We start from the raw sequence: 13,473 nt of genomic DNA on the forward strand, positions 1-13,473 counted from the left end.
AGCAACACTATTTCATGCCTCCAGTGTGATGATCTATGTCGACGTCAACTGAGAGAACATGAACATACCCTTAAGTCTATCTTTTCCTCTAAGGTGACCCAATGGCTACCATTCAAACATTCTAGATCCTCAAGAACACAGAGCTAGTGATCCCCCCAAATAAAGACCTGGGGAACTGTATTAACTATTCACAAGCCATTATAGAACCAAGGCAATTCTCATGCTATTTCAATGTGCACGCATTGGGGGTATATGATCCTTCAGAACTCATTGGATCTGTTACTAACTTGACTCTGTAACACTCTGAGACATCAGCAGTATTTTTAAGGGGAATTGTGAAATTCTCAGAAGATTGAGATAATGAAATTAATTTGAATTCATCTTCTCCTTAAAGTTAACCTGATAGCTTATGACATACTTGGTGAGAGAAGAAGCTGTTTTTTGGCATTAAACAGAATAATACCTAAACTTAAAGATGCCAGATTTTCTAAAATGCAAATCTTGTCATCTCTTTTGCTTTCTATCCCTATATATTTCCTTCCCACCTATGGGATCAAGTTCAACATCTTTAGCATATCTAACTTCCTGCATGTTTAAGTTCATCTCCTTTCAGGAGCCCCACACTCACTGTGTAATTCAGTTATATATTAGGAATGTTCTATATGCTTCTTTTACTGTTTGTAACATTACCAACTACCATCATTCCCTGACTTCTATCTAGAAAACTTCCAACTCATCATTCAAAACTCAGCTGAAACATCAGCTTCTCTGTGAGCACTTTTCTGGCACTTCCCACCTACACCCCCAAACCTGTGCTCTTAGTCCAACACTGCTCTGTGCTCTGGCACCTTATGCATTCCTCTCTCTCAACAATTTTTTTTTTTAAATTGAATTGTTAACACATCTGTGGCCCCACAAGTCAAGAGTTCCTCCAGAACACCTATGCATCTCAATGTCAAATGTACTACTTAGAACATTTAGACCTCTTAGTTCTTTGTATAAAAAGGCATATCCTCTGGTCTATATACCACCATCAGCAAGACTAAAGAGGAGGCCGTAAACTCTTGCATCTCCTAATAAGTTAGCCTCTTCTCCCTCCCTACCAACCCCTTTCTACAACCATCACTGTGGGAAACATCAATACAATTCCACTGTGCTATTTTTCTCAAAGTGGCCCTGACCTGACTTTACTGGCAGCCCTCCTTGTCTCTTTTGCCACTTCAAGGTTTTTATTCCTCTCTCTCCTCTAAAAGTTATGTTTTGAATTTCAGCCTCCCTTCAGAGGAAGAGGACAAAGAGGAAGGGAGAGTAAAGAAAACACAATAAGTCATTTATCTAAAGTTACTTATGAAAGCTCCTAACCTCCTAATCTTAACTTACCACACTTCCACCCACTTTCATTACAAAGGAGGATGCAGGAAGCCAAGAGCTACACTGTCTAATATGGTAACCACTAGCTATATGTGGCTACTGAGCACCCGAAATGTGAATCCAAGCTGAAACATGCTGTTAATGTATATAAAATTCACCCCAGTTTGCAGGATGAAAAAAATGAATGCAAGATATCTGGTTAATAATTTTATATTGACTACATGTTGAAATGATGTTTTAGGCTGATAGATTATTAAAATGAAATTTACTCTTTCTTTTTAATGTGGTAACTAGAAAAATGTACCTTATGCATGTTGTTTGCGTGTGTGGCCCACCTATTTCTATTGGACAGCTCTGCTTTAGCCTTACGTGTCCTGAGAATAGAAACAGAGGAGGTGCTCTCTTCCTCCTTGAACTCATACACATCAAAACTGTGGCTCACAGTGGAGGAGGGTGAATCCAGTTGGCTCAGGTAGGAAGTATTTCTGAGATTCAACACAGGCTCTGCCTGGGATACCTGAAGAGTGGGTAACACTGGGCAGCCTCAGAGAAAATTCTTTCAGGTGTCAAGAGTTTGCACATCTCAGGTGGACTTGACCTTACATACCTATCTCAGATGCAAAATTATTCCTTTCTTTAAAGTTATTCCTGGTCAGTTAGTACAGTGTCTAACAATTATGTGCACAAAGGGTGAAAGAAATTCCTGAGGCGGAAATCTACATTTGGAAGAAGGGGAGAGACTTCCTTGCTCTGTCCTCCAAGGTGCCCTTTTGGTTTACTCTTTGATGACAAAAGGGCACCTTGAAGGACAAAGCACAATTAGAGTTGGGGAGTGGAGATGTAGTCATGATTTCAAGGGAAATATCCTACCCTTTGGGCTTCCCAGGTGAAACTAGTGGTAAAGAACCCTCCTGCCAATGCAGGAGACATAAAAGAAATGGGTTCAATCCCTGGATCAGGAAGATCCCGTGGAGGAGGGCATGGTAACCCACTCCAGTATTTTCGCCTGGAGAATCCCATGGACAGAGGAGATGGGTAGGCTATACAGTTCATAGGGTTGCAAACAGTTGGACATGCCTGAAGAAACTTAGCATGTTTGCATGCATCCTACCCTTAGTAGCTTTTTCTACTGAGAAAAAGTTGTAACAGCAACATCATGGAAGAAAATAAAGACAAGGTTGCAGCTGCAGAGACTGCCAGAAAAAGCATACAGTGGAAGTGTGAATCAATAATAATAAAATACAGAAAAATTGACACTGGTAGTATGCCTTGCATTTTTAAGTTATTTTTAACTATGGTAAGATACACATAATGTGACACATTACAATTAATTTTTTTAGTGTACAGTTCTGTGGCATTAAATACATTCACATTGTTGAGCAACAATTACCACCATTCAATCTATAACTTTTTTCTTCCAAAACTGAAACTCTAGATTCATTAAACAACAATTCCCCATTTCCTTACCCCAAGCTGGTGGTGACCACTATTCTAGTTTCTGTCTCTATCAGTTTGACTACTCCAGGAAACTTCTATAAATGGAGTCATACAGCATTTGTCGTTTTGTGATTGGTCTATCCATGTTTCTGCATGTTTCAGAATTTCCACTCTTTATTAGGTTGGTCCATATGGGCTCTTAATGGTCCATTTGGTCCATATGGGCTCTTAATGGTCCATTTGGTCCATATGGGCTCTTAATCTTGAATAAATATCACACTGTATGTGTGATATGTTTGGTATGATCAAACAATTTACAGATATTTTTAAATGATCTTTCATTTGGTCCATATGGGCTCTTAATCTTGAATAAATATCACACTGTATGTATATCACATTTTTTTCATTCATTCATCCATTGATGAGCATTTGAGTTGCTTTCATCTTTTGATCATACTTTGGTATGATCAAACAATTTACAGATATTTTTAAATGATCTTTCATTTGGTCCATATGGGCTCTTAATCGCTTCAGTCATGTCCAAGACTGTGCAACTCTATGGACTGTAGCCTGCTAGGCTCCTCTCTCCATGGGATTCTCCAGCAAGTATACTGTAGTGAGTTGCCATTTTCTTCTCTAGGGGATCTTCCCAACCCAGGGACTGAACCTTTGTCTCTCACATATCCTGCACTGGCAGGCAGGTTCTTTACCACTAGTGCCACCTGGGTAGCCATTGATCCACATAAAACCCCCCAAAAATATTCTTTTAAAAATTTGGAGTGAAAGCTTCTTGCTGAGGCAGAACCAGAAGACAGTCCTCATCAATTTTGTCCAACAGATAATTATTATTATTTTCATAAGACAAGGAAATGTAGGGGAGTATGCCAAAAAATTCTCCTCTTGATTTGCACTTACGCAGACTTCTTTTGAAGTTCAAAACTTGTTTTAAATAGGCACTTTTTCTTTATATAAAATAAAAGAATTATAATTTAAAAGATAAGAACCATAAAATTCATAGAAGAAAACACAGGCAGAACACTCTTACCATAAATCATAAAAGCATCTTTTTGGGATCTGTGACTTACAGCAAAGGAAACAAAAGCAAAAATAAATAAATAGGACCTAATAAAACATAAAACTTTTGTATAGCAAAGGAAACCATTGACAAAAGATAAACACAACCTACTGTATGGTAGAAAATATTTGCAAATGATATGACCAACAAACAATTAAAATCCAAAATATATAAACAGCTCATACAACTCAATTTCAAAAAACAACAACCTGATTAAAAATGGACAGAAGACGTGAATAGTCATTTTTCCAAGATGATATCTAGGTGGCCAACAGGTAGATGAAAAGGTACTCAGCACCACTAATCATCAGAGAAAGGCAAATCAAAAAAACAAATGAGACATCTTTTCATACTTAACAACATGGCCACCATCAAAAAGTCTAGAAACAAAAATGTTGGCAAACATATAGACAAAAAGAACGTTTGTATGCTGGTGGTGGGACTGTAAATTGGTGCAACCAATTTGGAAAACACTTTGACAAAAAGTAGAACTACCATCAGTTCAGTCGCTCAGTCCTGTCCGACTCTGCGGCCCCATGAATGGCAGCACGCCAGGCCTCCCTGTCCATCACCAACTCCCGGAGTTCACTCAAACTCAGGTCCATTGAATTGGTGATGCCATCCAGCCATCTCATTCTCTGTCGTCCCCTTCTCCTCCTGCCCCCAATCCCTCCCAGCATCACAGTCTTTTCCAGTGAGTCAACTCTTCCCATGAGGTGGCCAAAGTATTGGAGTTTCAGCTTTAGCATCAGTCATTCCAACGAACACCCAGGACTGATCTCCTTGAGAATGGACTGGTTGGATCTCCTTGCAGTCCAAGGGACTCCCAAGAGTCTTCTCCAACACCACAGTCCAAAAGCATCAATTCTTTGGCAATCAGCTTTCTTCACAGTCCAACTCTCACATCCATACATGACCACGGGAAAAACCATAGCCTTGACTAGACGGACCTTGGTTGGCAAAGTAATGTCTCTGCTTTTTAATATGCTGTCTAGGTTGGTCATAACTTTCCTTCCAAGGAGTAAGCGTCTTTTAATTTCATGGCTGCAATCAGCATCCGTAGTGATTTTGGAGCCCAAAAAAATAAAGTCTGACACTGTTTTGCCATCTATTTCCCATGAAGTGATGGGACCAGATGCCATGATCTCAGTTTTCTGAATGTTGAGCTTTAAGCCAACTTTTTCACTCTCCTCTTTCAACAATTCCATTCCTTGGTATATATTTGATGAAAAAGAAAATGTTAATTAAAAAAGATATACGCAACCCAATGTTCATAGCAGCATTTTTTCAGTAGCCAAAATGTGGAAGCAACCTTAGTGTCTATCAACAGATGAATGGATAAAGAAGATGAATATTCTATGTATGCTACTGCTGCTGCTAAGTCGCTTCAGTCGTGTCCGACTCTGTGCAACCCCACAGACAGCAACCCACCAGGCTTCCCCGTCCCTGGGATTCTCCATGCAAGAACACTGAATATACATATACCTAAAATGTGTGCATGCTGCGTGTTCAATCAATCATGTCTGACTCTTTGCAACCCTATGGACTGTAGCCCACCAAGTTCCTCTGTCTGTAGGATTCTCCAGTCAAGAATATTGGAGTGGGTTGCCATTTCCTCCTCCAAGGGATTTTCCCAACCCAGGCACTCAGCCTGCATCCCCTACTTCTCCTGCATTGCCAGGAAGATCCTTTAGCACTGAGCCACCTGGGATTCCTTAATGGAATATTACTTAACCATAAAAAATAATGAAATCCTGCCATTTGCTACAACATTGATGGACTGGAGGGTATTATGCTCAGTCTAATAAGTCAGACAGAGAGAGACAAATACTGTATGTTATCACCTATATGTGGAATCTAAAAACAAGCAAATGAATATAACAAAACAGAAACAGACTCACAGATACAGAGAACAAACTAGTGGTTACCAGTAGAGAGAGAAGGAAGGGCAGACAGGCACAACAGGAGATTAAGAGATACCAACAATTATGTATTAAATAAGCTTCAAAGACATATTGCACAACGTAGGCAACTATAGTTGCTATTTTACAATAACTTTAAATTGAGCATTATCTATAAAAATATTGAATTACTGCTTTGTGTAGCTAAAATAATATAAAACTGCATATCAACTATACTTTAATAATAAAAATAATAATTTTTTAAGTTTGGGAAAAAAGAAACTGCTGAAACTCATACTTGGCAACAATAAATAAGGATAAATTTTGGTACAATTTTTATTGATAATAATATATTACCAACATTATAATAAAATATTTATTGAGTGCCAAGCACTGTTACAAATGTTTTCATATATTAACTCACTCAATCTCAAACACTCTTTAATGGGGATATGATTTAACTTCGTCTTCTCCAGTTAAAATTAGGAAAACAGATAAATAACTAGTCACTCAATCAGTAAATAATAGAAAAGACTTTGAATTTTAAGAAATTCTCCTCTGGAAATATTTATTTTAGATCTAGTAACATTTATTACTTTTAAGTATAGTTTTCCTTGACTCTTTACAACAGTCCTAAAAAGTTAGGACTGTTTAGCTCACCAAAGTGTCCCATTCAGGAGTTATTTCTAAAGTTTACCCATAATTTTCTTCAGAGCAACCTTCATCTCCTCATTCCTGACGCTGCAGATCAGAGGATTTAAAAGTGGAGTTGCACTTGAGCACAACATGGTCAGGAACTTCTGCAGCCCCGGCTGACCGGCTCCCCTGGGCTTACACACAGCATTGAGACTGAGCCGTGAGAAGGAACACAGCTGTCAGGTGGGAGGTGCGTGTGGAGAAGCTCTTCTCCCATGTGAGCCTTTGGGGACCTGAGCCACAGCTCGAAGTCCCAGAGTGCAGGACACAAGAGTGCGGAACCAAGTGACGAATGTGATCCCAGCACTGAAAGTGCTGCAAGTCAGAGCTGTCCTGGGGACAGGGACACATGATATGGCCAGCATCGCCCCAAGATCACAGAGGGAGTGATCAATGACATTTGAACCACAGAACGGAACTTGGGAGATAAGAGCAGCAGGTGTAACTAACCATAAGAATCCACCCACCCAGGAAGCAGACACAAGGGTTCCACAGACTTTCCTGGTCATTATGGTTGGGTAGTGCAATGGACGGCAGATGGCAACATATCTGTCAAATGCCATAAGGGCCAGGAAGAAGAGTTCTGTGGCACAAAGAGAGAGGAAGATGTGGAACTGTAGGATACAGCCATGATAGGAGATGGTCTTGGTCTTGGATAGGAAGTTGAACAACATGCTGGGCACACTGGAATGGATGTAGCAGATCTCCAGGAATGAGAAGTTGGCCAATAAAATATACATGGGAGTGTGGCGTTGCTGGTCCCACCACACAGCACAGATAATAGCACTGCTGCCCAACAAGGTCAAGAGGTAGATGATGGAGAATAAAACAAAAAGGAGAATCTCTATTTCTTGGCTACACAAGAAACCCAGCAGGATGAATTCATGAAAGGTAGCAGTGACACTCTTGTTATGCAAAACATGCATTTTCCTCTAACCTGTAATGTGCACAGACATAAACAGAAGTGCATGTTAAGGGTCTGTTTTATTCAGTTTTTCATCCCTCAATTTCTCATTGGAAGTAAGTGGCATTATAAGTAGAGAATAAACTGGAATATCAGTATTTAGTCAATATGAATAATTTTTCTCAAAATAACATTGATATAAAACAGAATAGCACCACTGATAATATTACTTAAATATTACTTCACTTTAAATAGTTCTTCTAGAACATTTTCTTCCAATTTTAGCCTGTAAGAAAAATAGAGATAGAAATGAATCATTAAACACCTTAACTGGCCACCTTTGTTTAACTCAAGTAGCACTAATAAGCTTCAGAAAGGTAGTCATTAAATGTCACTGCTACCATTAAGCTGGACGTGGATTATCTATCGTTTTGATAATCACTACAAGGTCCATAAGCTCTCCTCCCTATTTAACTAAAATACTATAGACTCTTGGTAAATCAAATAAATACACTAATTTATTTATGCTTCCATTTTTAAAAAACTTACATTCCCAATTGATTATGTGAAAAATACACCTTGCTTTAAAAATTACTGTTATGTTATATAAGTACGGACTTCCATGATAGCTCAGTTGTTAACAAATCTGCCTGTAATGCAGGAGACCCCGGTTCAATTCCTGGATCAGGAAGATCCTCTGGAGAAGGTTTAGGCTATCCACTCCAGTATTCTGGCCTGGAGAGTTCCATGGACTACAGTCCATGGGGTCACAAAGAGTCGGACACGACTGAGCAACTTTCACTTTCACTTATATGGGTATAATAGCCAGAGAAGTTTGAACCTAGAGGTTTTTCAGAAGCTATGAATTGACAACAAAGAAAGCAAAATATGGAGGTTACACTACTAAGTTAGAGGCTGTGCTGTGCTTAATCGGTCAGTTATGTCCAACTCTTTGCAACCCCATGGACTGCAGCCTAACAGGCTCCTCTGTCCTTAGGGATTCTCCAGGCAAGAACACTGGAGGGGATTGCCATGCCCTCCTCCAGGGGATCTTCCCAACCCAGGGATTGAACCCAGGTCTCCTGCATTGCACTGTTTCTTTACCGACTGAGCCACCAGGGAAGCACAGGGATATAAAATGAAAGAGAGTTCATAAATAACCGGAGGTTAATTCAACAATTCCCAGTCTAAATTAAGGAATATAGCATGTGCTTTAAAATATTTAAATTGTTTTAATTTAATTCCAATTATCCTCTGTGGAGTGCCCTTCATTCACATTTGCTATGCACTTTCAGTTCCATTTGCAAAGTTTGCTAGTCTACTATTTTTAAAAATCATATCATATACTTTAGCTTTTAGTTAGAATAGATTTTCAATCCACTTATTTTTCTTTCCTTATTAATTTATACTATTTTCCCTCAATTTTCATTTTAAATATATAGGGTTTAGTTTAAAAATAATAATAATAAATAAAGGAAGGGCTCAACATTTTAATGCTTCCGAAGTGCAAAGTCAAAGTGACTGTTTAAGAAGGCAATGTAAGTTGTATCACAGTTTAATTTTAAAAAAAGAATAAAGAATCAGAATTCAAGAGGGCTATAATGAAGTCCTGGATCTTTCAAAAACAGTATTTATAACCTGGGACAAGTGACTCTCTCTTTCTCTCTCTCTGCTTCAATATCTGCATCTGCAAAATCAGAGTAATATCTAGGTTGCTTCCATGTATTATTGTAAATAGTGTTGCGATGAACACTGGGGTACATATGTCTTTTTCAGTTGCGGTTTCCTCAGAGTATATGCTCAGTGGTGGGACTGTTGGGTCTTACGGTAGTTATTTTTATTCCTAGTTATTTAAAGAATCTCCATACTATTCTCCATGTATCAAATTACATTCCCATTAACAATGCAAGAGAGTTCCCTTTTCTTCACACTCTCTCCAGGATTTAATGTTTGTAGATTTTTTGATGATGGTCAATCTGACTGCGGTTAGGTGATACCTCATTGTAGTTTTCATGTGCATTTCTCTATTAATAAGTGATGTTGAACATCTTTTCATATGTGTATTAGCCATCTGTATATCTTCTTTGGAGAAATGTCTGTTTAGGTCTTCTGCTCACTTTTTGATTGGGTTGTTTGTTTTTCTGGTATTGAACTGCATGAGCTGCTTTGTATATTTTGGAGGTTAATCCTACATATACAATGGACTATTCAGTTCAGTCACTCAGTTGTTTCCGACTCTTTGTGACCCCATGAATTATAGCATGCCAGGCCTCCCTGTCCATCACCAACTCCCGGAGTTCACTTAAACTCATGTCCATCAAGTTGGTGATGCCATCCAGCCATCTCCTCTCTGTCGTCCCCTTCTCCTCCTGCCCCCAATCCCTCCCAGCATCAGAGTCTTTTCCAGTGAGTCAGCTCTTCCCATGAGGTGGTCAAAGTATTGGAGCTTCAGCTTCAGCATCAGTCATTCCAATGAACACCCAGGACTGATCTCCTTTAGAATGGACTGGTTGGATCTCCTTGCAGTCCAAGGGACTCCCAAGAGTCTTCTCCAACACCACAGTCCAAAAGCATCAATTCTTCGGCAATCAGCTTTCTTCACAGTCCAACTCTCACATCCATACATGACCACCAGAAAAACCAAGGCCTTGACTAGATGGACATTGGTTGGCAAAGTAATGTCTCTGCTTTTTAATATGCTATCTAGGTTGGTCATAACTCTCCTTCCAGGAATAAGCGTCTTTTAATTTCATGGCTGCAGTCAGCATCTGCAGTGATTTTGGAGCCCAAAAAAATAAAGTCTGACACTGTTTCCACTGTTTTGCCATCTATTTCCCATGAAGTGATGGGACCAGATGCCATGATCTAAGTTTTCTGAATGTTGAGCTTTAAGCCAACTTTTTCACTCTCCTCTTTCACTTTCATCAAGAGGCTTTTGAGTTCCTCTTCACTTTCTGCCATAAGGGTGGTGTCATCTGCCTATCTGAGGTTATTAATATTCCTCCCAGAAAACTTGATTCCAGCTTGTGCTTCTTCCAGCCCAGCGTTCCTCATGATGTACTCTGCAAATAAGTTAAATAAGCAAGGTGACAATATACATCCTTGACGTACTCCTTTTCCTATGTGGAACCAGTCTGTTGTTCCATGGTCAATTCTAACCGTTGCTTCCTGACCTGCATACAGGTTTCTCAAGAGGCAGGTCAGGTGGTCGGGTACTCCTATCTCTTTCAGAATTTTCCACAGTTTGTTGTGATCCACACAGTCAAAGGCTTTGGCATAATCAATGAAGCAGAAATAGATGTTTTTCTGGAACTCTCTTGCTTTTTCCATGATCCAGCGGATGTTGGCAATTTGATCTCTGCTGCCTCTGCCTTTTCTAAAACCAGCTTGAACATCACGTGAACGTGACGTTCACGGTTCACGTATTGCTGAAGCCTGGCTTGGAGAATTTTGAGCATGACTTTACTAGCATGTGAGATGAGTGAAACTGTGCGGTAGTTTGAGCACTCTTTGGCATTGCCTTTCTTTGGGATTGGAATGAAGACTGACCTTTTCCAGTCCTGTGGCCACTGCTGAGTTTTCCAAATTTGCTGGCATATTGAGTGCAGCACTTTCACAGCATCATCTTTCAGGTGTTGAAATAGCTCAACTGGAATTCCATCACCTCCACTAGCTTTGTTCATAGTGATGCTCTCTAAGGCCCACTTGACTTCACATTCCAAGATGTCTGGCTCTAGGTCAGTGATCACACCATCGTGATTATGGTCGTGAATATCTTTTTTGTACAGTTCTTCTGTGTATTCTTGCCACCTCTTCTTAATATCTTCTGCTTCTGTTAGGTCCATACCATTTCTGTCCTTTATCGAACCCATCTTGGCATGAAATGTTCCCTTGGTATCTCTAATTTTCTTGAAGAGATCTCTTGTCTTTCCTATTCTGTTGTTTTCCTCTAATTCTTTGCATTGATCACTGAGGAAGGCTTTCTTATCTCTCCTTGCTATTCTTTGGAACTCTGCATTCAGATGCCTATCTTTCCTTTTCTCCTTTGCTTTTCGCTTCTCTTCTTTTCACAGCTATTTGTAAGACCTCCTCAGACAGCCATTTTGCCTTTTTGCATTTCTTTTCCATGGGGATGGTCTTGGTCCCTGTCTCCTGTACAATGTCACGAACCTCCGTCCATAGTTCACCAGGCACTCTATCTATCAGATCTAGTCCCTTAAATCTATTTCTCACTTCCACTGTATAATCATAAGGGATTTGATTGAGGTCATATCTGAATGGTCTAGTGGTTTTCCCTATTTTCTTCAATTTAAGTCTGAATTTGGCAATAAGGAGTTCATGATCTGAGCCATAGTCAGCTCCTGGTCTTGCTTTTACTAACTGTATAGAGCTTCTCCATCTTTGGGTGCAGAGAATATAATCAATCTGATTTTGGTGTTGACCATCTGGTGATGTCCATGTGTAGAGTCTTCTCTTGTGTTGTTGAAAGAGGGTGTTTGCTATGACCAGTGCGTTCTCTTGGCAAAACTCTATTAGCCTTTGCCCTGCTTCATTCCACGCTCCAAGGCCAAATTAGCCTGTTACTCCAGGTGTTTCTTGACTTCCTACTTTTGCATTCCAGTCCCCTACAATGACGCGATGCCGGCTCTGAGCGTGCAGACAATGGACTATTCAGTTCAGTTCAGTTTGGTTCAGTCACTCAGTTGTGTCCGACTCTTAATCACAGCACACCAGGCCTCCCTGTCCATCACCAACTCCCGGAGTTCACTCAAACTCATGTCCATCGAGTCGGTGATGCCATCCAGCCATCTCATTCTCTGTTGTCCCCTCTCCTCCTGCCCCCAATCCCTCCCAGCATCAGAGTCTTTTCCAGTAAGTCAACTCTTCGCATGAGGTGGCCAAAGTATTACTTAGCCATAAATTGCATTTGAGTCAATTCTAATGAAGTGGGTGAACCTAGAGCCTATTATACAGAGTGAAGTAAATCATAAAGCAAATATCATATATTGATGGATGTATATGGAATTAGAAAGATGGTACTGATGAACCTATTTTCAGGGCAGCAATGGAGACACAGACATAGAGAACAGACTTATGAACACAACGGGTGAAGGAGACGGTAGGACAAATTGAGAGAGTAGCACTGAAACATGCACATTACCATATGTATAATAGATAGCCAGTGGGAATTTGTTGTATGACACAGGGAGCTCAAACCTGGTGCTCTGTGACAACCTAGAGGGGGTGGGATGGGGTGGTAGGTGGGAGGAAATTTCAGGAGGGAGGGGACATATGTCCCCTATGGCTGATTCATGTTGATATATGGGAGAAACTAGCACAATATTGAAAATTTATCCTCCAAGTAAAAATAAATAAATTTTTAAAAATCAGAGTAACAATATCTACCATGGAAATTAATGAAACATTAAATGTAACATATTCTTAAAGCACCTAGCCTAGAGTAAATAAATGTTTAGTGTGAGCTCCACTTATTGCCCTAGTTATCATAAGCAAAACATGAGCCCATTGATCTGATTCTTCCTTTAAAAGTATCTGTTTGAACCTAAAATATAGCTTCCATACACATTCTTATCTCTGAGTATTCAATCTAACAAATTATATGAGTTCAATGCACTTCTATGGTGTTAACTTATAATGGAAAAAATGTCTTAAAATCCCATCATATATAACTCAGAATGAATCTCTCAAAAATATACTCGAATTCCCAAATAGCGCATGAAATTTGCTCACTGAAATAATCACTTTAATAATTCCTTACCTTTTGAATTAAACCCCTTTTGATAATTATCTATACAATGCTTCTGTTTCTCTGATCCGCAACCTATTGGTCATTATTCTTCTTTTAGTACCTTCCACAAAGCGGTTCAGCTACAGATTTGTTAAACAGACATTTATGGGTTGCTTGAAAAAAACCACTATGAGGAAAATTTCCATTTTAGTTAAAGTTTAGAAGTCCAGGCATAACTTTATCCTTTACTGCCTTGTATATGTTAAAGCTAGGAGAGTAGAACTGGAGTTGCATCCCTTTAGTCTGGATTGATAAAGCTTTTTTCACCCAGAGAACAGCT

At 39.5% G+C, this 13,473-nt stretch overlaps 1 protein-coding gene and 1 pseudogene across 9 annotated transcripts in view; one reads left to right on the forward strand and one right to left on the reverse strand.

Moving 5' to 3' along the window:
* The window catches only part of LOC148776862 (olfactory receptor 11G2-like), a 69,873-nt gene that overhangs the window by 8,463 nt on the left and 47,937 nt on the right, over positions 1–13,473 (forward strand). The gene's annotated exons all lie outside the window — the stretch shown is intronic.
* LOC148776863 (olfactory receptor 11G2-like) lies at positions 6,471–7,406 on the reverse strand (annotated as a pseudogene).

The sequence above is a fragment of the Moschus berezovskii genome, chromosome 9, assembly GCF_049115385.1.
Source record: "Moschus berezovskii isolate FMDL1 chromosome 9, NW_MosBer_1.0, whole genome shotgun sequence".
Taxonomy (NCBI): domain Eukaryota; kingdom Metazoa; phylum Chordata; class Mammalia; order Artiodactyla; family Moschidae; genus Moschus; species Moschus berezovskii.